Raw genomic sequence first — 21,576 nt, 5'->3', positions numbered from 1 at the left:
CATAAAGGTCTCCCCCTTCCTCTTACAGATATTGTGGAGCGGACAGCAAGCAGCAATAACAATGGGGATATTCTTTTCGCTGAGGTCTGAGTGAGTCAGTAAGCTGCGCCAGCGCGCTTTTAAACGTCCAAAAGCACATTCCACCACCATTCGGCACTTGCTCAGCCTGTAGTTGAACAGGTCCTGACTCCTGTCCAGGCTGCCTGTGTACGGCTTCATGAGCCATGGCATTAAGGGGTAGGCTGGGTCCCCAAGGATCACGATAGGCATTTCAACATCCCCAATGGTTATTTTCTGGTCCGGGAAGAAAGTCCCTTCCTCCAGCTTTCGAAACAGAGTAGAGTTCCTGAAGACGCGAGCATCATGTACCTTTCCTGGCCATCCCACGTTGATGTTGGTGAAACGTCCCTTGAGATCCACCAGGGCTTGCAGCAGCATTGAAAAGTACCCCTTGCGGTTTATGTACTCGGTGGCTTGGTGCTCCTGTGCCAAGATAGGGATATGGGTTCCGTCTATGGCCCCGCCACAGTTTGGGAATCCCATTTCAGCAAAACCATCCACTATTGACTGCACGTTGCCCAGAGTCACTACCCTTGATATCACCAGGTCTTTCATTGCCCTGGCAAATTGGATTACAGCAGCCCCCACCGTAGATTTGCCCACTCAAAATTGATTCCCGACTGACCGGTAGCTGTCTGGCGTTGCAAGCTTCCACAGGGCTATCGCCACTCGCTTCTCAACTGTGAGGGCTGCTCTCATCTTGGTATCCTGGCGTTTCAGGGCAGGGGAAAGCAAGTCACAAAGTTCCATGAAAGTGCCCTTACGCATGCGAAAGTTTTGCAGCCACTGGGAATCGTCCCATACCTACAGCACGATGCGGTCCCACCAGTCTGTGCTTGTTTCCCCGGCCCAGAATCTGCGTTCCACGGCATGAACCTGCCCCAGTGACACCATGATTTCCACATTGCTGGGGCCTGTGCCTTGTGAGAGGTCTATGTCCATGTCAATTTCCTCATCACTCTCTTCGCCACACTGCAATCGCCTCCTCGGCTGGTCTGGGTTTCGCCTTGGCATGTCCTGGCTCTGCATATACTCCAGGACAATGCGCGTGGTGTTCATAGTGCTCATAATTGCCGCGGTGATCTGAGCGGGCTCCATGATCCCAGTGCTAGCTATGGCGCCTGGTCAGAAAAAAGGCGCGAAACTAGTATCTGATGGACCAGGAGAAGGAGGGAGTGCGGGAGGGAGGGTGGGCCGAGTGACGACATGGCGTACAGGTACAGGAACAGGGAATTAAAATCAAGAAAGGTGGCAGTGCATCAGGGAGAAACACAAACAACTGTCACACAGAATGGTCCCCCCAAAGATTAAACTGAAAACCCTGGGCTTAGCAGGCCATTGATTTCACGGAGGAAGGGGAAGCAAATGAATACAGAACAAATCTATTTTTTACATCTTAAGCTGGCAGCCGACGGTGCAGCATGAGTGATAGCCTCTGCAGTACAATGACGACGGTTACCAATCATAATATACCATCGTCTGCCAAAAGGCAAGGGGCTGCTGCTGTGTAGCAATGCAGCCCCACGTCTGCCAGCCCCACGTCTGCCAACACCCAGCATCACCCTCGGCCTCTTCTGGGTGCTTAGCAGACAATACTGGGCAATTGGCAGAAAATAGTATACTACAACTGGTAGCCATCATCATCGAAACAGTAGCATGTCTGCCCAGGTGGCCATGATTGACAGCCACTCCAGTACGACGATGATGGATACCAGTCATAATATACCATCTCCTGGCAAGGGGCTGGTGCAATGCAGCCCTACGGCTGCCAGCCCCATGGCTATTACTCATGCTACACCGTCTACCGCCAAAAGGCAGTTAGCATCTGCTGCTGTGTAGCAATGCAGTCCCACATCTGCCGGCACTTAGAGGACATATGGTGACGGTGAGCTCAGCTGAGCTGAGCGGGCTCCATGCTTGCCGTGGTTTGTTGTCTGCACAGGTAACCCAGGTAAAAAGGCGCGAATCTATTGTCTGCCGTTGCTGTGACGGGGGGGAGGGGCCTGACGACATGTACCCAGAACCTCCCGCGACACTGTTTTGCATCATCCGGGCATTGGGATCTCAACCCAGAATTCCAAGGGGCGGCGGAGACTGCGGGAACTGTGGGATAGCTGTGGGATAGCTACCCATAGTGCAATGCTCCGGAATTCGACGCTAGCCTCGTACTGTGGACGCGGTCTGCCAACTTCCTGCACTTAGAGCATTTTATGTGGGGACACACACAATCGGCTGTATACAACCGATTTCTATAAAACCGGCTTCTATAAATTCGAACTAATTTCGTAGTGTAGACAGTAGTCCAAGCAGCGTTTGAGTCGCCTGCTGGTCTTCCTGCCGCCACCTCTCCTCCCAATCCATGTTTGCTTGGTACATTTGGGACAAGTTCTCCTGCCACTGGGTCTGCTGTGCTGCCTGGGCTCGGGAGCAGGCCATAAGCTCCGAGAACATGTCCTCCCGTGTCCTCTTCTTCCTACGCCTAATCTGCGCTAGCCTCTGGGAGTGTGATGCCAGGCTAGGTTGTGAGACAGTCGCAGATGGGGCTGTGGGAATGGGAAAAAGGGAGTGAATTCCTCAGAAAGATAAATGTAGTTGTGAACAAAGAACATAGTCTTTCTCTGTGAACAAGACCATGCACAGCACCTATCACATGCGCACTCAGCACAAGGTCGAATTCTCGGCCTTCGCATTCAGTGCCTGGGGTCTTGCACAGCACATTTGAGAAGCGGGGCAGGACAACGGAATTTCTGTTGCAGGCAGACATGGTAAGCCGTAGACTTGTGGCAGCTTAAAACTTTAATATTAGCACTGGCCTCATTTCACATTGAAAGCAATGTCAGTCCCTGCTGCCAGCAATCCGGCAAGCAGGAACTCTGCTCCTTTCCCACCCCCTCGCGGCTGTCCCCGGGAACGATCCCTTTCGGCTGCCCCTCTCCCGCCTCCACCGCGTGGCTGCAAACCAGCGTTTACAGTTCTGTAAAGGAATGGGCAAGCAGTCCCAACACTAACATTCCCCTACCTAATTCAAAGCAGGTCACCATGAGCGACATCACCCTCATGAGGATCTCTGACAGCGAGAAAGAGAGAATGCTCCGGGAAAGCCTCCAAAGACCAGGGCCGTATGCCGCCCTGCTGTGCAGAGCAATGATTCCCGAGTACTTGATTGTCTCGTGGCGCGGCAACGTGTCGTACTACGGAGGACCCAATAAGGCCGCTCTCCACAGGAACCTGATGCAACGGCTTTCCAATTACCTCCAGGAGAGCTTCATTGAGATGTCCCAGGAGGATTTCTGCTCTATCCCCGGACATATAGACCGCATTTTACTCTAGCTGCAGTAGCAGTGACTAAACAGTAGAGAGGCTTGGGCAGGACAATCATGCAAAACCGGACATTGCTAGATTTTTTTTCAATAGTTGCACTGCCCAGGACTGAACCGTTAAGCGCCTAGGGCAAACTAATCATGAGAAACCCATTTTTTTTATTGTTAATATTCCTGTTCTGTTAAAAATAAATGTTTAGATGTTTACAACACTTACTGGCTGATCCTTCCCCAGATTCTGTGTCCGGGGTAACGGCTGGGGACGGTTGGTAGGGGATCTCTGTAAGGGTGATGAAGAGATCCTGGCTGTCGGGGAAATCAGCGTTGTGAGCGCTGTTGACTGCCTCGTCCTCCTCATCTCCTTCCTCATCTTCCCCGTCCGCTAACATGTCCGAGGACAATATCCCATCCTCGGAGTCCACGGTCAGTGGTGGGGTAGTGGTGGCGGCCGCACCGAGGATGGAATGCAGTGCCTCGTAGAAACGGGATGTCTGGGGATGGGATCCGGAGTGTCCGTTTGCCTCTTTGGTCTTCTGGTAGCCTTGTCTCAGCTCCTTGATTTTCACGCGGCACTGCGTTGCATCCCGGCTGTATCCTCTCTCTGACATGTCTTTAGAGATCTTCTCGTAGATCTTTGCATTCCGTTTCTTGGAGCGCAGCTCGGAAAGCACGGACTCATCACCCCACACAGCGATGAGATCCAAGACTTCCCGATCAGTCCATGCTGGGGCCCTCTTTCTATTCTGAGATTGCACGGCCATCACTGCTGGAGAGCTCTGCATCGTTGCCAGTGCTGCTGAGCTCGCCACGATGTCCAGACAGGAAATGAGATTCAAACTGGCCAGACAGGAAAAGGAATTCAAATTCAAATTTTCCCGGGGCTTTTCCTGTGTGGCTGGTCAGAGCATCCGAGCTCGTACTGCTGTCCAGAGCGTCAACAGAGTGGTGCACTGTGGGATAGCTCCCGGAGCTATTAGCGTCGATTTCCATCCACACCTAGCCTAATTCGACATGACCAGGTCGAATTTAGCGCTACTCCCCTCGTCGGGGAGGAGTACAGAAGTCGAATTAAAGAGACCTCTATGTCGAACTAAATAGCTTCGTGGTGTGGATGGGTGCAGGGTTAATTCGATGTAACGGCGCTAACTTCGACATAAACGCCTAGTGTAGACCAGGCCTCAGAATGATTGCAGACAGGTCTTGATTGTGAAAATCCTCAGCAGAAAGAAAGAAAGAAAGAAAGAAAGAAAGAAAGAAAGAAAGAAAGAAAGAACATCCTGTGTGAAATGCGGCACCTTGGAGAGGATGATGCGTGCAGCCCTTGTGCACAGCTGGGTAGATATTCTCTCCACCCTGCAACGTTTCTCTCTGTAACTCCACACAGCTTTTCTGTTGCATCATAGGAGTAATCTACACTGGCTTTACAGCGCTGAGACTTGCTGCGCTCAGGGGGCTGTTTTTTCATAACCCTGAATGAGAAACTTGCAGCGCTGCAAAGTGCCAGTGTAGACAAGCCCTAAGTCTGAGCTTGTGGTTTTCTGTTTGATCCCGTTCTTTACACACCGATATCGCCAAGGCCTTCTCCACGGTAAGACAAAGTAGCCTCTAATTCTGGGTGTCTCCAGCTTTGGGTGCCTACGATGCTCCACCTTGGGTTCTGATTTCTTCCCAGGCGTGCTGAGCACCTGCAGGCTCTGTTCCTTCGGGCGGGGCTTTGCCTGCTCAATATTTCAGAACATTAGGTATGAAATGTCCCATGTTTGCAAGGTCCCAGCTGTGGCAGGGCCTCACCGATAACTGTCCTGCCACTTCCCCCGTAACAATACACGGGACACCTGAGTTCCAGTCACAACATTTCACCCCCAGCCTTATCCTGCATCTCTCTATGGAACAACCTGTGTGAAATGGGGTCAGTGGGATTCTTAGTATATCAGACTTTGCAGGTCTCAAAAACTGCTTATTTTAACCCCTTCAGTAGAGATCCTCAACTGAACACAAAGCCAGAAGGGTGCAACCCCTTGGGCTTTAGAGAGCATGGCCCCTTTAAAACCTCGTCCTGAGGCAGAGGACATTCTGGTTGTTCCCGGGGGAGGGGTGGAGAGGCCGAGGGACAGGGGCGTCTGAGTCTCTGTAGCTCCAGACAAGAGGCCCTACAGCGATGGGGCTCTCATATAGCAAAGCAGCCGAGAACTAGCCCGAAGCCCAGGCAGGAAAGGAGGAAGCCTCCCTGTGTAGGGAAGCTCAGTGGACTGTTTGTTCTATCTAACAGGATGAGACACGGCTTGATTCAAATCCTATCCAGTTTAGAGAACTTAGATTGCGGTTTTGTTTTAGTTCTTATGATCATCTATTTTGATCTCTATGCCATTATGCATAATCGCTTAAAATCTATCTGTCTGTAGTGAATAAATCTGTTTTATATTTTTTTAACAAAAACACTGTGGTTTGCTTGAAGTGCAAAGGGAAATCTGTTCAGGAACAGGGGCTGAGGCATTGTCCTCTCCACATCGAGCGAGGGGCGCACTGGGAAATACACATATATGGGTCAGGCTGTTCCCCAGGGCAGGATGGTAGAGCTTTGGGGTCCTATGCTGGGGAGCTGGGGAGGCGCTAACTGGAGTCCCTCTATTGTTAGTTCATGAGTGGCTGTGGAGAAGCATTCACAGAACTGCAGCTGGGTGTGTCCCTGCCTGTGTAAGGTCGGTGTGGATGCAGGACCAGGAGCGCTCTGCAGTTTGTCACAGCAGCACAGTGTGAGGGGGGCCCAGGCTGGTTAGTCAGAGGGCTCCGTGGTGCCCCAGTTCCAAGTTACACCCCGGGGGGAGGAGGGGAACCCGTCACAATGGTGTAGCCCAATGTGCTAGCTTGTCTTTATTATATTCACTGCTTTATATTATATTCAGCTGTTATTCAAAGAACCTACAGGCCTGTATCCTGTCAGACATTCGCTTCAGCAAGTTAGCATAAGGCTTGGAGCCTGTGAACTTCGCACAGATAAATGGCCCAACGGAAAATCACGAGTATTGGGGAGCTGAAAATAGAGTGTTTACGGGGAAATTCTGACCACAGGTACATAATTCAACCGCAGAAGTGTCATGGCAACGAACTGACGTACATAACGGGTACGTGAGCTACATCCGCAGATACCTAACCACTAAAGGGCCATGGTAACAAACTGACATATATGATAGTAAGTTAAGATCATTAATACATTAACCTATGGAAAAAGACACTCCAACCTTGGTAAGGGGAGGAAATACAAAGAAGGGAGAGGGAAGAAACCCTTACTGCATATGCATTAGACATGGTAACGTCAGCATAAGGTATTGTAATAGTGACATCCCAGCCTAGGGATGGTAGGAGAAGGGGATGTCGTCCTTGGGAGATGCCAGAAGGATGGCCACTGGGTTGATGGGGAAGGTGTTGGTGATGAGGAAGATGATGGGGAAGGTGATAATGATGAGGAAGATGATGGCTAACACTTCAGGTTGTTCTGCAGGAGATAGGGTGAGTAGATGGATGTACTGTCTGTACTCTATCTACCTTGCTGAGTGGGGTGTTTGTGACTGTGCTAAATGTATTAATAAACTACTCCCAATCTACAGGCTGGGGAACTGAGTCACCCAGACATTGAGAGCCACACTTACGAAGGGATTTAGGCACCTAACTGTCTCTTTAGGCACCTCAGTCTACCATTAAGGCACCCCTGAAATCCTCAAAGCCCCCACTCAGCTGCCACCCAGCCCCATTGGTGCCTAAGTCCCTGCTGCTGGGCACGCACAAAGGTGCCGAAGTCCTGACACCGCCCCACTGCTAGCGAGCGGCTCAGAGCTCCAGCGCAAGCCACAGCCCTGGCGCCATTCTCCAGCTATGTGTTCCCCGGCACGTAGCTCATCAGCCAGGCCTGGGCCTCAGGTGTGCTCAGCAGGGTGGTGCTCTGTGCAAGAGGCAGCGTGGGGGTGGGTGTCTCCAGTACGGCCCAGAGCCCAGAGCCTAGGTCCTGCTCCAAATCAGGCAGCAGGGGGCTTCCAACGGGGTCTCCCCTCACCCTGCTGAGTGTCCAACCCCTCAGACTATGGGCTCTCACAGAGGGTTTGCGCTCTCAGAAGAAGCTGACCTGGCTTAGGCACCTAACTCCAGCAAGAGAGCGTTCACATCTGAGCATCCCAAGCAGAGACAGGTGCCTCCCCCAGCCCAGCACCCAAGGCCGAGATTAGTGGGAATTAGGTGCCTTTGTGGATCTGGGCCATAAGCCCTGTCTCTCTGCTCTGCATTTCACTCCTGGCTGGCTTGGGCAGCTCCCTGCTCAGCTTGCTGGTTTCTGAGAATCCCTTTCTAGGCACCTAAATCTCCCCTGCCTTGTACGGGAGCCTGGGCACCGAACTCAGGGCTGAGGACTCTGCAAGGCAGCAGGGCAGCTAGGGGGCAAGCCCTGCCCTGTCTAAGGAGCTTTGAAAATCTGTCTCAAGTAACGTGGCTGAGGTGACACAGGGAGACTGCGGCAGAGCCAGGAACTGACCCCAGAACTGCCAAGGCCCAGTCCAGTCCCGCTTTGTTAACCAGTCCTCCCTGGCCTTGGCTTTATTCTGCCAGTTCCCCGCTCCAACCGGTCTCCCTCTGCCCCCTGCGCAGGGTCCTCATCACACTCAAAGAATTTAATTTTCAGTTTCCATTTTCAGGAAATGAGCAGTGTTTGTGAAAAAGGGCCTGGGAGTAGCAGGTGTTAAATAAACACCACGGATCAGAGAAAGGTGGAGATACCCTTCCGTGCCTAACACTGCAGAGCAAGTAGCAATGGAGCAGAGGGGACCGGCATTGGGTACTTCTACTGCAGGTCTGAAGCATGCAAAAGTGAAGCCAGGCCCTGGAACTCTGCCAGCCACCTCACCCTGGGATGCTGCTGCAGACACAGGAGGGGGCGGCCGGGCAGGGGAGATCACAAGGGGAAGGAGGGCACCGTCTGCACTGCCCCAGAGCCCTGTGATGAGCTCGCTCCCGCAGCACTGAGCTCTGTGTTTCCTGGCTTCTCCCTTGTAACTCACAACCTCGGCTCCTGCATTTAGTTTGTGAGGGTTTGGGGGCGGGAGGGAAAAATTGGGAAACTCACCAATAAATGGCACCATGGCACATTTCCTGGAGCTCTGGGCTGCGTCCAGTAAGCTCCACCGTGGGGCCCCTCGGCGCTGGCCCCTCCCTTACCTGCCCCAGTGACACATGGGGGGGACGTCACAGAGTGAGCACTTCGGAGCTCTGGATCGGTAACTGGGGGATTCTCCCAAGCAGGATGATGGAGCCAGGGACCAGCATCTCCTCCCCAAGCAGGCTCAACTCACCCTGCCCAGCCATAAAGAAGCATTGGGACCTGCTCCCTACTTCTGTATAGAATTCAAACCCAGCCCCTGTTCTGCGGGCCACCCAGTCCCTCCATTGCTCACATCTGCCCCCACCCCAAGCGCCGTCTGGGGGAGGGGGAGGGATTGTATTATTTTAGATTGAATAAATGGGCCCAAAGAGTCAAAGGTGTTACCTGACCCTGTCACTGTCCAACATTAAACATTGTTATACCAGGTTCGGGGTTTGGTGTCTAGAGATCTCAGCCCGCTTAGTGCCATGGCAAACACGGTGTCAAAGTCATGCAAAAGGTGAGAAACATATTAACTGAAACACACAGAAGGAAAAGAAAACAAAGCAAAAATGTCGAAACTGGAATTGAGCGATTGTCAAAAAAAAAAACAATCAAAACCTACAGGAGTCTCATTTAGAACGGGGTGAATACTGGTGAAAGTCTCTTATTCTTTCAAACAGTCTGTCTCGGTGGGAAGAAAGGGTTAGTTCTGTTGTTCCATTCTGAGTTGGGAGGGACAGTCCGTTTCCTGAGTTACACAAAAGAGACAGACACAGAAGGGAGACACAGAAGGGAGAGACGAGATGGGATAGTGAAGATGGGGAAATACGGCTTTTGTTGGGTTCTCAGGATACAGGGCGGCTCATCAGTCCTGGACGGACTCTTTGGGCTGGCAGATCAGCCATGACAGTGGTTGCTTTGGTCCCTGGCTCACCTCCTTGAACAGGGTCATCATCTGGTTTGTTTGGTCCTGTCCCTCTCCTTCACTGGTCCTTCTCAGTCCAGGCCGAGCTGGATGGGCCGTCTCATCTCGCTGTGCTGGTTCTGTGCAGTGCACTTGGTGTCAGGATCAGGTGAAAAGCCAAAAGAGAGAGAGAGCGATGAGAGGAGGGAGATAGTGGAGGGTGGAAAGGAACACCAAAGGCAGGGGAAGACGCAGCAGGATCTCACACGTATTAGGTATTTATACTGAACCTGTGATTGAGTGATAACAACAAAACAAACTTAATTAAAATCTTTCCCCTTTTGGAGGCAAATTATCAGTCTTTTATTTATTTATGTATTTTTCCTTTATTGGGGGGGTGGGATAGCTCAGTGGTTTGCACATTGGCCTGCTAAACCCAGGGTGGTGAGTTCAATCCTTCAGGGGGCCATTTAGGGATCTGGGGCAAAAATCTGCCAGGGACAGTACTTAGTCCTGCTCTGAAGGCAGGGGACTGGACTCAATGACCTTTCAAGGTCCCTTCCAGCTCTATGAAATAATGTATATCTCCATATATTATTAAAACAACAAGGAGTCTGGTGGCACCTTAAAGACTAACAGATTTATTTGGGCATAAGCTTTCGTGGGTAAAAACCTCACTTCTTCAGATGCATGGAGTGAAAGTTACAGATGCAGGCATTATATACTGACACATCATGTCAGTGTCAGTATATAATGCCTGCATCTGTAACTTTCACTCTATGCATCCAAAGAAGTGAGGTTTTTACCCACGAAAGCTTATGCCCAAATAAATCTGTTAGTCTTTAAGGTGCCACCAGACTCCTTGTTGTTTTCGTAGATACAGACTAACACTGCTACCCCCTGATACTTGACATATATTATTATTTATTTTCAGAACCACATTTTTGATGAAAAGGAAAGCATTAATTTTACACTCAATCCTGGTGCGTAGAGGGCATTTACCTATCCTGTCGTCAACAAACAGACAGACACAAGAGGGAGGTGAGGTGGGATAGAAAAGACGGGTCCAATATGGCTTTAATTGATGTTTTTTGGAACTTTTGGCAGCTGGCCAATTATGAGTGGATGCTTTGGCTGGCAAGTCAACCATGACACCTGTGACTTTTATTCAGGTTCACAGTCTGGTCAAGATTGTCATCTGATTGGATCCTTTCTCCTTGGACAAGGCTGGCTTAGAATCATAGAATCATAGTACTGGAAGAGACCTTGAGAGGCCATCTAGTCCAGTCCCCTGCACTCAAGGCAGGACTAAGTATTATATGGATGAATACAGCATTGTTAACTTCAGAGTTCAATCAAAAGGCAAGAGAGTGAGATAGTGTTATGCAGACAAAACTACACAGGATCTTTTCAGGGGGCAAGACAAAGATGCCACATTTATTATGTTAATACAATTTGATCTATAACCGTTAGCTAATGCCTTAATACTTACACTTACACACACACACACACACACACACACACACCAAATGTTCTGCAGCTGCTTGATAGTTACCAATCCTGAATGTAGCTTGGGTTCATAGCTCATGGCGGTAACTGGCCAGGAAAGCCGGGCACAAGGACGAGCTGGGTCTCTGTTGGGCATGCACCGATGCCCTTCCATGTTGGCAGCCGAACGTTACCCTCCAAAGTTTTCCATCTCACCCATCCTTTTTGTAGGCTTTAGTTTGAATCCAGAGTCTATAGGTCTTGCTGTGTCAGGCTGGCTCTGGGTTTGGTGATTGATCACCCGTCAATTGCAGACGTGACTTTCAGCCTCGGACCTGGCTTTGATCTTTCTTCGATTGTACCTTTTCTTTTTAGGGTGGATTCTTCTTACTTTGTTAGGGCTCTTGTCTGCATCTTCAGCCATTGGTGTTTGAACTCTATTTCATCAGGACAGGCTGGGGCTGGAGGTTGATTCCATCATTCATACATACCTCATTCACACAGCTAAACTAAACTAATAAGATTACAGCAGGGTTTGCAAAAATGAAGGTTGCAGCAAGCCCTTACAAAATGGAGTCAGCGTTTTAAAATGGGGTTTGAATTACAATATGGCAAACAGTGAACAGAAGTTACAATATAGACAAGTGTAGTGGATGGCAAACAGTGAACAGAAGGTACACTGTAGGCAAGTGTAATAAATGGTGAACAGAAGTTACAATACTGAAACAGTGCAAGTCTAAGGGTACGTCTATACTTACCTCCAGGTCCGGCGGTAAGCAATCGATCTTCTGGGATTGATTTATCGCGTCTTGTTTAGACATGATAAATCGATCCCGGATCGATCCCAGAAGTGCTCCCCGTCGACGCCGGTACTCCTGCTCCACGAGAGGAGTATGCGGAGTCGATGGGGGAGCCTGCCTGCCGCATCTGGACCTGCGGTAAGTTCGAACTAAGATACTTCGACTTCAGCTACGTTATTCACGTAGCTGAAGTTGCGTATCTTAGTTCGAAGTGGGGGGTTAGTGTGGACCAGCCCTCAGTGGTTTAAGCAGGAATTGGATTGATAGTGAAACTTACAAAGGCAGCTGACCCAACAGCTATGGCTCTTAACAAGCATCTTAACTGTTAATTAGCCAGTTATTGGGGTAACCGGTTTTATGAATGAATATTGTTTCATTCATAAAACTTTACTTATGAAGTTACATTAATAAAGTGAACAATTAAAAACAATTTCATTCATCAGTTCTACAATAGGACAGGACAAAAGAAACAGGGGGCAGAAAGTAACACGACAAGGGAAGAGAAAACAATACAGGAACGTATGTGCCTGTGTAATGCTGGCAATAAGATATCTCCACATATGGACTGGGCACCGGAGGACATGATGATGTGATGATTTTCAGGATCCGCAGGTAAAAACAAAGCTCCTTAAACAAGAGCAAGGCCGGCCAGCCTTCCTCTTGGGACAAAACTCCCTGAGTGTGATCTGCTCCTTCTGACTTGGGGTTCAGGATGCCGAGATGAGTGGAGATGAAATGCAATGCAGACAGGTCGAGGGAGGAGCTGGAGGAAAGACGATGGAGATATGTCAGCAGGTCACAGAACAGGCCACCCAAATATCCCAAGAGAACAGAAATAAAACATCCCCAATTGTCACCTACCACCTCACACTGGAACCCATATGTGGTATCGTCAAACCACTACAACCCACACTCCATGGGGACCCCATCCTGAAAGACATCTTTCCTGACCCCCCACTTCCAGCCTTCAAACAACCCCCCAGCCTCTCCAAGTTCAAAATCAGATGTAAGCTTCCCACAGACCACTGGCTGGGCCACTTGATTCCATGGGTGCAGGATCAAGCCCAGTGTCTGGCAATTTTGCCATCTGTAAATTGGTGATAATACAGACCAGATTCACATGGGCACCATGAGGCTAAATTGATTTCTGTGTGTGAAGCACTTTGATATAAGTGGCCCCTGTAGGAAATGTTCCACTTGTGCATCTGTGACAAGGGAAAACTCATGGGAGGGGTTTGGAGTGGAGCAAGGTTCTCGGGCCTCCTCCTGGGGTTGGAGGCTGCCTCTGATGCTCTCTGTGGCTTTGGGCAGCTCCACACGGGGCATTAATTCTTCTGCCTCACTTTCCTCATCTGTGAACATGGGCTCAATAATAAATGCCGACTTCCCAGAAGGCTGCAAGCCTCCAATAGCTAATGTTAATGATCTGCTTTGAAGATAAAAGTGCTATATATCTGTTAACCATTATGATTATTACGGGGGAAGTAAATATGTCTTCTGACATGTCATTGAAGAAGCCGAGATGAATGGAGATGAAATGCAATGCAGACAGGTTGAGGGATGAGCAGGACCCCCCAAACTGGATACGACCCAGAGGCAATGTGTGGGGTGGCACCTAGATTTCTCCCCTGCAGTTGGAGGTGGGGGCGGAGGGGTGACACCAGGAGTTCTGTCCCTGCTGGTCAGTTCCCCCCTGGGCTGTGAACAGGGAGGGCAACAGAGCAGCAACCCTTGGCAGAGCTCCACTTTGGGGCCATTTTTAATAAGAGCCAACTCCCAGGTGAGCGCCCAGCTGCTAGTCTGGGCTGTGCTGGGTCGGGGCGGGGGAAGAGAAGCGCGGGACTTCCCCTGCTGGGAGCCACCGGGGCCTGGCCTGGCTGATGAGCTATGTGCCGGGGAACACATAGCTGGAGAGTGGCACCGGGGCTGTGGCTTGCGCTGGGGCTCTGAGCCACTCGCTAGCAGTGGGGCGGTGTCAGGACTTCGGCACCTTTGTGCGTGCCCAGCAGCAGGGACATAGGCACCAATGGGGCTGGGTGGCAGCTGAGTGGGGGCTTTCAGGATTTTGTGGGTGCCTAATGCTGGACTGAGGTTACTAAAGAGACAGTTAGGTGCCTAAATCCCTTTGTGAGTGTGGCCCTCAATCTCTGAGTGACTCGGTTCCCCAGCCTGTAGCTTGGGGACAGCACTGGGCTACCTCACAGGGGTGCTGGGAGGAGAAACCCATTCAGCTCTGTGAGGTGCTGAGACACTATGGTGGTGAGGGCCGTGTAAGGCCCCGGACAGATCCACTCACCCCCCCCCCTTGCTGCCCACCCACCCCTGGGCAGGATGCTGAGATGAGGGAGAGAAGAAAATCCTCACTCCAATGGCAGAAGCATGTGATCCAGCTAGAAACTGACTGAATGTCCGAACAGGGCCTGGTTTGGGCGAATAGTTTCTCAGTATCATACACTTGGAGCTCACAGAGGAGAGGAGGGGACTCGTGACACAGTTTTGACACAGTCCAGAGTCACACAGGGTGAACCGTTCAGTAACAGGACCCACAGTGATAGAGCTCCCAACGCGCAGTGTAACAAACCAGTGTCCTGCAGCCAACAGACACAGCTACCCCATAGCTCACACGTACCAGTGGGGAGCCAGGACAAGAAACTCGGCTTCTTCAGCTCCAAAACCCAGGCCTGTAGCACCTGTGCTAAGGGAAAACTCCCTTAACGAGCAGCAGTATCAGGCCCGTTATCCTGTGTGTGGGCACTATGATCTCTCTTACACGCATGCACGCACAGCTGGGACATGACAGGAGCCTCATGCCACTTTGTTCTGCTCCCATGGATCCCACTCATCACTAGCACAGCCATGTTCTTTGCCCAGCAAAGTCTGATCAGTCTCTTCTGTTCACCAGCCCCCTATACGAGAACAAGGGGTCAGTGAAATTAACAGCTGGGGCATTGGGAAGGAACAGAAGAAAATGTTTCTTCACACAGTTCCAAAGTCAGGCCTAGCATCAGAGGGCACTGTGCTGGAGGGAGCAGGTCAGCAGTTAATTAGGGGGAGCTCTGCTGCAGGGTGTGGGGCTCCATAGGGTGTGCTGTGCTTCAGGAAATGGGGTTGGATCTCACTAGGGGCGCTGTGCTGAAAGGAGTGGGGTGTGGGGATCAGTAGTGGAAGCTTTGCTCCAAGGAGAAGCTGGTGGGCTCACCGGGGGCGCTATGCTGCAGGGAACGTTGCCGAATGCTCAGCAGGGAGCACTGGGCTGCAGATATCAGGCTGGCTTGCTAATTAGGGGAGCTGGGCTTCCGGCAGCAGGATGGAGGTCCGGGGCGGTTCTGTGCTGCAGCGGTAGAGTCTCGGGAATCAGTTAAGGGCATCATGTTGCACGGAGGGGGTGGGGGCTCAGTAAGGGGTGCTGCGGTGCAGGGATCAGGGCATGGGGGCTCAGTAGGGGGTCCAAAATTCCAGGGCAGGGGCTCAGTAGAGGTTTGGGGATGTCCAGAGGGGGCGCTGCGGTGCAGGGGGTGGGTAGGGCACATTTAAGGAGCGATGTGCTGCAGAGAGTGAGGTGCAGGGCTCAGTGCGAGGTGCTGTGCTGCACGGAGGGGTCAGTAGGGGTCATGTGGTGCAGGGAGTGGGATGGGGGGCTCAGTATGGGATGCTGAGCTTTGGGGTCAGGGGCAGAAGAAGTTTGGGGATGTCCAGGGAGGAGGGGCTGTGGTGCAGGGAGGTAGGAGGGATATATGAAATGGAAAAAAATGTGGTTAATGCAGAGTTCGGGTTTCCCAGTGATAGCTCCTCCCCTTCCAGAACACCAAGCTCAGCAAATCTCTGACATCTGAAAACCAGGAATAGAGATTGTTAACCCAAGGACCCCCACAGCGCCACAAGGGCTGGTAACAATTGATTAGTCCCCTGAGCTACAGAATGCAAAAGTCCTTAGCTTAGTCATTGTCCATCCTGGCCAAGCCACTGCAGTGAGCCAGCCATGCTGATAAGGTCTCCATTTTATCTCTGGCTCCCAATCTTTGTCCTGAGGGGTGTGTGCATGTGTGTGCGCACGCGCTCTTGGGTGTTAGTTGTGAACATCCTGGTCACTGGGGCTCTCATTGCTTTTCCACATTCTCCACTGATACGGGTCATAGAATATCAGGGTTGGAAGGGATCTCAGAAGGTATCTAGTCCAACTCCCTGCTCAAAGCAGGACCAATCCCCAGACAGACTTTTGCCCCAGATCCCTAAATGGCCCCCTCGAGGATTGAACTTACAACCCTGGGTTTAGCAGGCCAATGCTCCCCTCCCCCCTTCAGCCCAGCCTTTAATGACCCTTTACCATCCAGACTGTACAGTCACACATACACCTCAGGTCTCCAGTCCTCTCTGAAGACTCGGGAACAGCTTTTTAACCCTTTACACTCTGTGCATAGCAATGCAAAACACAGAGGGAAACTGAGGTATGCATAGGAATCATAACAATATTACCCAAATCCCCATTTCATCACAGGGACTTAATACTGAATGAGAGGTGATATGTAGGGTAGGGACAGCTCATGAAGAGCCTTAAAAGTGAAGAGAAGCAACTTATGTTTTATACAATAGAGAAGATAGTTGCAAAGACGTAGGATGAGGGATAGCTCAGTGGTTTGCACAGTGGCCTTCTAAATCCAGGGTTATGAGCTCAATCGTTAAGGTGGCCATTTGGGGCAAAAATCTGTCTGGGGATTGGTCCTGCTTTAAAAGCCTCATGGGGAGAAATTGTCTTGAGTAAATTATATTCCACTTTGTTTATTTTGCTTTATGCTCCATTTTTCTAGCTTTCAATTAGTAAGAATAAATTGTTCTGAGTTTATTCTTTGCTGATTGTATTAATGAGTGTTAGAAGGATAGCAGTTCCATGGCTGTAATTATTGCTTTATCCCCTTGAAAAAGATTCCATGTGCTCCTTATAAGCATAACATTTTTGGAGGAGAATTGCAGTGGGGGAACAAGGTGAGATGCCGTGCTTGTTGTAAGAATATAAGAGTCTGCATAAAACAAAGTGATCGATCATTATAGAATTTGGTGTGCGCACCCTCGGTCGTAGCGAGCCGAGTAAAATAGGAGGAGAACTTAGAGTTTCTCGCTCTAACCCAGCACTGGAGTAAACTGTGAAGGATATAGGAGTCTTAGGAGGTATTTTCTGTGTGAGACTCAACTCTGAAGGACATAGGAGTTTGGGCAGTAGTATTTTTTTTTTTTTGTGAGTGATATTGTTGTGATCTCACTATTTTGAGAGAAATGTTTAAGAAAAGGGACCAGGAGGGGTGGGGGCTAGTTGAGAAGTCCACCCTCCTTGCTAAATTTGTAGTAGAACAAAGCCTGTGCCCATGGGAAGGGACGGTTCAGCGAGGAAAGCAGGATTGGGTCCAGACAAGCAGGCAGGCAACAGATAAAGAGACTGGAAAACTTGCTGGGAGCCCTGAGGGGCATAGTGGCAGAAGTAAGGGAAGCAGTAAGTCCAGACATGGGGAATTCAGATCCCTGGAACAGTACCTGAAATGGTGATTTCTGAGCTGATGAAGGTGTCGTTTTGGAAGATAAACATGTGATTTAAGGACAAAAAAAAAGAAGTTAACTCTGCAGAGCCTGGAGGGGATTAAGCAGCTGAATGTTGTAAAAATTTTGGAGGCAAAGAAACAATCTGATTTAAATCATTTGACTATGAACAATTTAATGAAAGTTTAGTTTGGCCAGAAGAAGACAGGTCTGGAGCAGAGAGGTAGATCTTTGAGTTGTTAGCCTAGACATGACAATGGAATTTGTGTTTGTAAGCAGAGTCAGAATGAGCTCTCCCCTGACATCTGGTGGTGAGCTGTGGAAAAGGACTTCAGAGGCTGATCTCGTTTGCATGGACACACCCACCCTGCCTAGCATGAAGGGACTGCTTGCCCAAATGGTCACTTTGGCTGCTGTGGGATCCCCAGTCTCTTTGTTATAGGGGCAGGAGTAATAAAGTGTTGTTATCCTGGTTATGTGAAATAAGGACAGTAGAACTGTACTTGGCACTTTAAGACGGAGGGCCTTGCCCTCAACTAAGTAGCACTTGCTAGGCAAGGGACATGGGTTCCAAAAACCAGTGGAGGGGAGGGGAGGAAGATTGCTTGCTTGTGAGCGAGAGTGTTGGCAGGCTCATGGTATAAAAACAGAGGTAACTTTGATTTCAATAGGAGTTTTGTTATATGCTGCAGAACTGAAATCATTGATGCTTAGGTCTGAGCATTAGACTAACTTTGGGCTAGAGGCTCTGAGTGCATTATCTCTGAGGTTTCCCTACTAAGAGTGAAATCACTAAAAGCTGTGTTAAGTGTGTGTGGGGGGCTGAAAATATACTGCTGAGCAGCTAGCAGAACCTCCTGGAGAGGTGTTGGAGATGCAAGGGGGGAGGGGTCTAAAGCATGTTTGTATTGTGAAGGGAACAAGCCAGCAGAGGGTGAAAGGTTAAGGGAAGTAGAAGAGGGGATCCGGGTGGTCACAAAGGAGATCAGGGTATGGGAAGGCAGAGGGAGTCAATAGGCAGACCGCAGGCCAAATCCAGCCTGCCAGATGCTTTTCAGGCTCAAGTCAATCTGGGGCTGGAGCCGTGCGGAGCTGTGCCCGCTCCCCAGTGCAGGACTCCTCCAGCAAGGGGCTGGCAGTTGGGCCGGATGCGAGGCACAGTGTGTCAGCTGCAGCTTCACTGGCAGCAGCACAGGGATGAGGAGGGGGGGAGCAGCGACGTTTCGGGGGGGACGTCTCTACACACTCCCGAGGACAACCTCATGTGTCTCCACCATGCCCTGCCCTGCCCTGCCAATCAGGGAGCTATGGGGTCTGACATGCTCACTCTGCAGCCCAATCAGAGGGCAGCACTGTTGGGGCCCTAATCCAAATTCTTCTCCACTTTCTCTGAAGATGGCAGGGTCGGCGGGCCTTGGAGCCACCACTCGTGGGTCCCAGGCCTACTGGACAACCCGGCTGGTAAGTGCCCAACTGGGTCCCATGGCATCCCCTTGTGCCAAGACACCAAATGCAGCATCCTCTCCCCGCAGCCCCACCCCAGCTTTATGCCCCCTACCCCCAAGTGGTCCCCAGAGTTCCCCACCACGGCCTCATGCCCCTCACCCCCAATCAGTCCCTGGAAACTCCCCCACCCCACCCACGTGTCCTCCCCATACCCTGTCCTTCAGGACTGGTTCCTGGAGTCCTCTCCAGCCCCACCTCCACCCCCACCCCAACTGGCCTCTTTCCCTCCCCAAGCAGCCTCCAGTCACCCGCTACTGTCACATCCCGGCCACCCACCATCTTCCCATGGCTGCTACATGGAGTCTCCTGGGTCCCTCCTGCTACCCATAGACTCCTTGATGGATGCAAGGGGCAGATTGGGTCATGAGGTGAAGGACTGGGAGGCACCAGGTGGGAGAGGATACATGCGCTATGGTTTCAGTAGCAGCAGGCAGCCAGGCAGGTGGGGGCAGGAGAAGGCTCCAGGAGACACAGCGTGGCCGATGAAGTAGTTATGTAGGGATGTTCCTGTTCCCCTTCTTCTAATAAAGCTCCTTGTTCAGTGCTAGCAGACAGCATCTCTTCCTGAGACTCTCCCCCATCCTCATGGATCAGGGAGGGGTGCTGGGATCTGGGAGCTCCATGTAGCAGGGGCTTCTGTGAATCCCTTTTTAGGCTCCTGACTCTCGCCAGGCGTTGTATGAGCCTGGGCAGCTGACTCGGGGCTGTGAATTCACAGGATGGCAGGTCACGTAAGTTAGGTGCTGCAATGCTGAGCCTGGCAATGCCCAACTTCCCCCTTGTGAATCCTGCCCTTCGTGCACATTCTTTGCAAATAATCAGGACTGCAACAAAGAAATACCTGATTCCTTCATCAAGGTCTCCTGCTAATGGAAGCAAGTGGCAAGATCCCAAATATTGGCAAAACTGTTTGGGCCAAAAAGGTGTGGAAGCAGAGAAAGAACTGACAGGAAGGGGATGCAATGCATGACAGATGGTTAGCAAGAGTTAGGCTAACTGTAACCCTAATAACGCGAGATTTGTAGAAGCGAGGAATGTGTGAGGCGAGTGGGAAAGAACTGTGTGAGAAGTTGTTGTGACCTTGTATAGATAATATGGAATGTAGACTAAGAGTCTACATTAGTGAGCAAAACAAGATATCAGAATGACCTATGTATAAACAAAATGCAACTGTTGCTCATTATTGTCTGTAACAAAAGGTATAAATGCTTGCTGTAATTGTTTACCTGTTGAGAGACCTGCTTAGCTCTCTCCCTCTGCGCAATTGTGAGAGTTAATAAAGCATCTGACTTGCTATACCTAAACAAATAGTGAGAACTCTGTTTTTCTCTGACAATTTGGGGGCTCGTCCGGGATGGCAACGCCCGCAGAGGCACAGGCAGCTGCTATGGATCGTTCTCCTTCGAACCCCATGGCGCCACAATAGAGGTAGGAGACCTTTTGAAATCTCTATTGGGGTGTCGGAGGAGGACTGTCCGTGGGGCCGTCTGTCCCTGTTGGGCTCATGCCATCCGAAATTATTGACTGTGCAGCAAGGTCAGATGCTGAGCGGCTTAGGGGAATTGTTGCCGCCCCCTGTATGCATATGCTAGGTGCATAGGTATGCACCGGTGTTGAGGGGTTGTTACCGCCTCAGGAGGGGTTTTTACCACCTCGAGTGATGCATCGAGGTACTTGGGAATAGTACCTGGAGGTACTTGGGAATAGTACCTGGAATAAGGCCTTGGTGTGTGTGTGTGTGTGTGTGTGTGTGTGTGTGTGTGTGTGTGTGTGTGTGTGTGTGTGTGTGTGTACACCAGTGTGAATTGAGTGTTACCGGAAGACGCCCAGAGTACTCTGCGAAGTCTTTTGGCTCGTGACCAGAACTACTTTAACGCAAGCCCGGTAACTAGAGGATCTTTTAGGAGATCCGACCCACGGTGGGCTAACTCGGCCTGGCATCCTCCGGTGAGGAGGCTACCTGGGTCTAGGAGTGTGTGAACCCATCTTCCCTTCCCTTTTACTCTCCGTGTGAGCCACTGACAGTCTGATCATCTCGCTGAATGCAACAGAGTAAGCGGCGCCGTCTCTCTGAGACTAGCCGATGCTCTTTGCTGAAGGGAGGTGTAGGAGGGTCGTGGCCATCCTCGTTAGTCTCTCCTGTGTGAATACCCTGTAGGGAGAGATCCTTAGTTTATGTGCCGCTAGCGCGGACAGGGCATCCTCCCCCCTGTGTGTGTGATTGGAAAATGGGTGGGGGACAGTCTAAGGATTCCCTCTCACCCACTAAGGGTACCCCAGCTTATTTCATGTACGTACATTATGGTACTAAAACCTGCAGGTATTTAGAGAATTGGAATCATTACACGCGTGAAAATTCATCTAAACAAAGCCCACTAGAAGGTACCTTCAATCTAGATAAGATCATACATCTCAGAGGAGCTTTTAATCACCAAAAAGCCTCTGACACACAATGGGAGCAATTTGTCTATTGAGGAAAGGAACGGGTTAATTTGAAATTCAGCTTGGTCCAGAGATAAAGAGAAAGTTAATCTGCGTTCAAGGTCAAGAATCAATGCAGACCAGGCTAAGTACAAAGAAAAACTGCTTTCGGCCCCAGCTGACTGTGAAAAAATATAGACATAGTCAAACCAAAGGCAATAGAAGTTACAGTGCTGAGATTACATTTGCAAAGCTTAACTGTCCAGTGAGATCCAACAGTCTGCCTTTGCGACCCTGGAGCCGGTGTGGTTTGGGGACGCTGAAGAAGCCACAGGCAGCCGGCCTGGACTGGAATCACTGAAAAGACGCCCCAGGAGACCTCAGGGTGTAAAAGAACTGCTCTCCCAAGAGAGGAAGCAAGTTGGA

Source organism: Chrysemys picta, unplaced genomic scaffold (genome assembly GCF_011386835.1).
Source record: "Chrysemys picta bellii isolate R12L10 unplaced genomic scaffold, ASM1138683v2 scaf3, whole genome shotgun sequence".
Taxonomy (NCBI): Eukaryota; Metazoa; Chordata; order Testudines; family Emydidae; genus Chrysemys; species Chrysemys picta.
Note: the sequence above shows the minus strand (reverse complement) of the source record.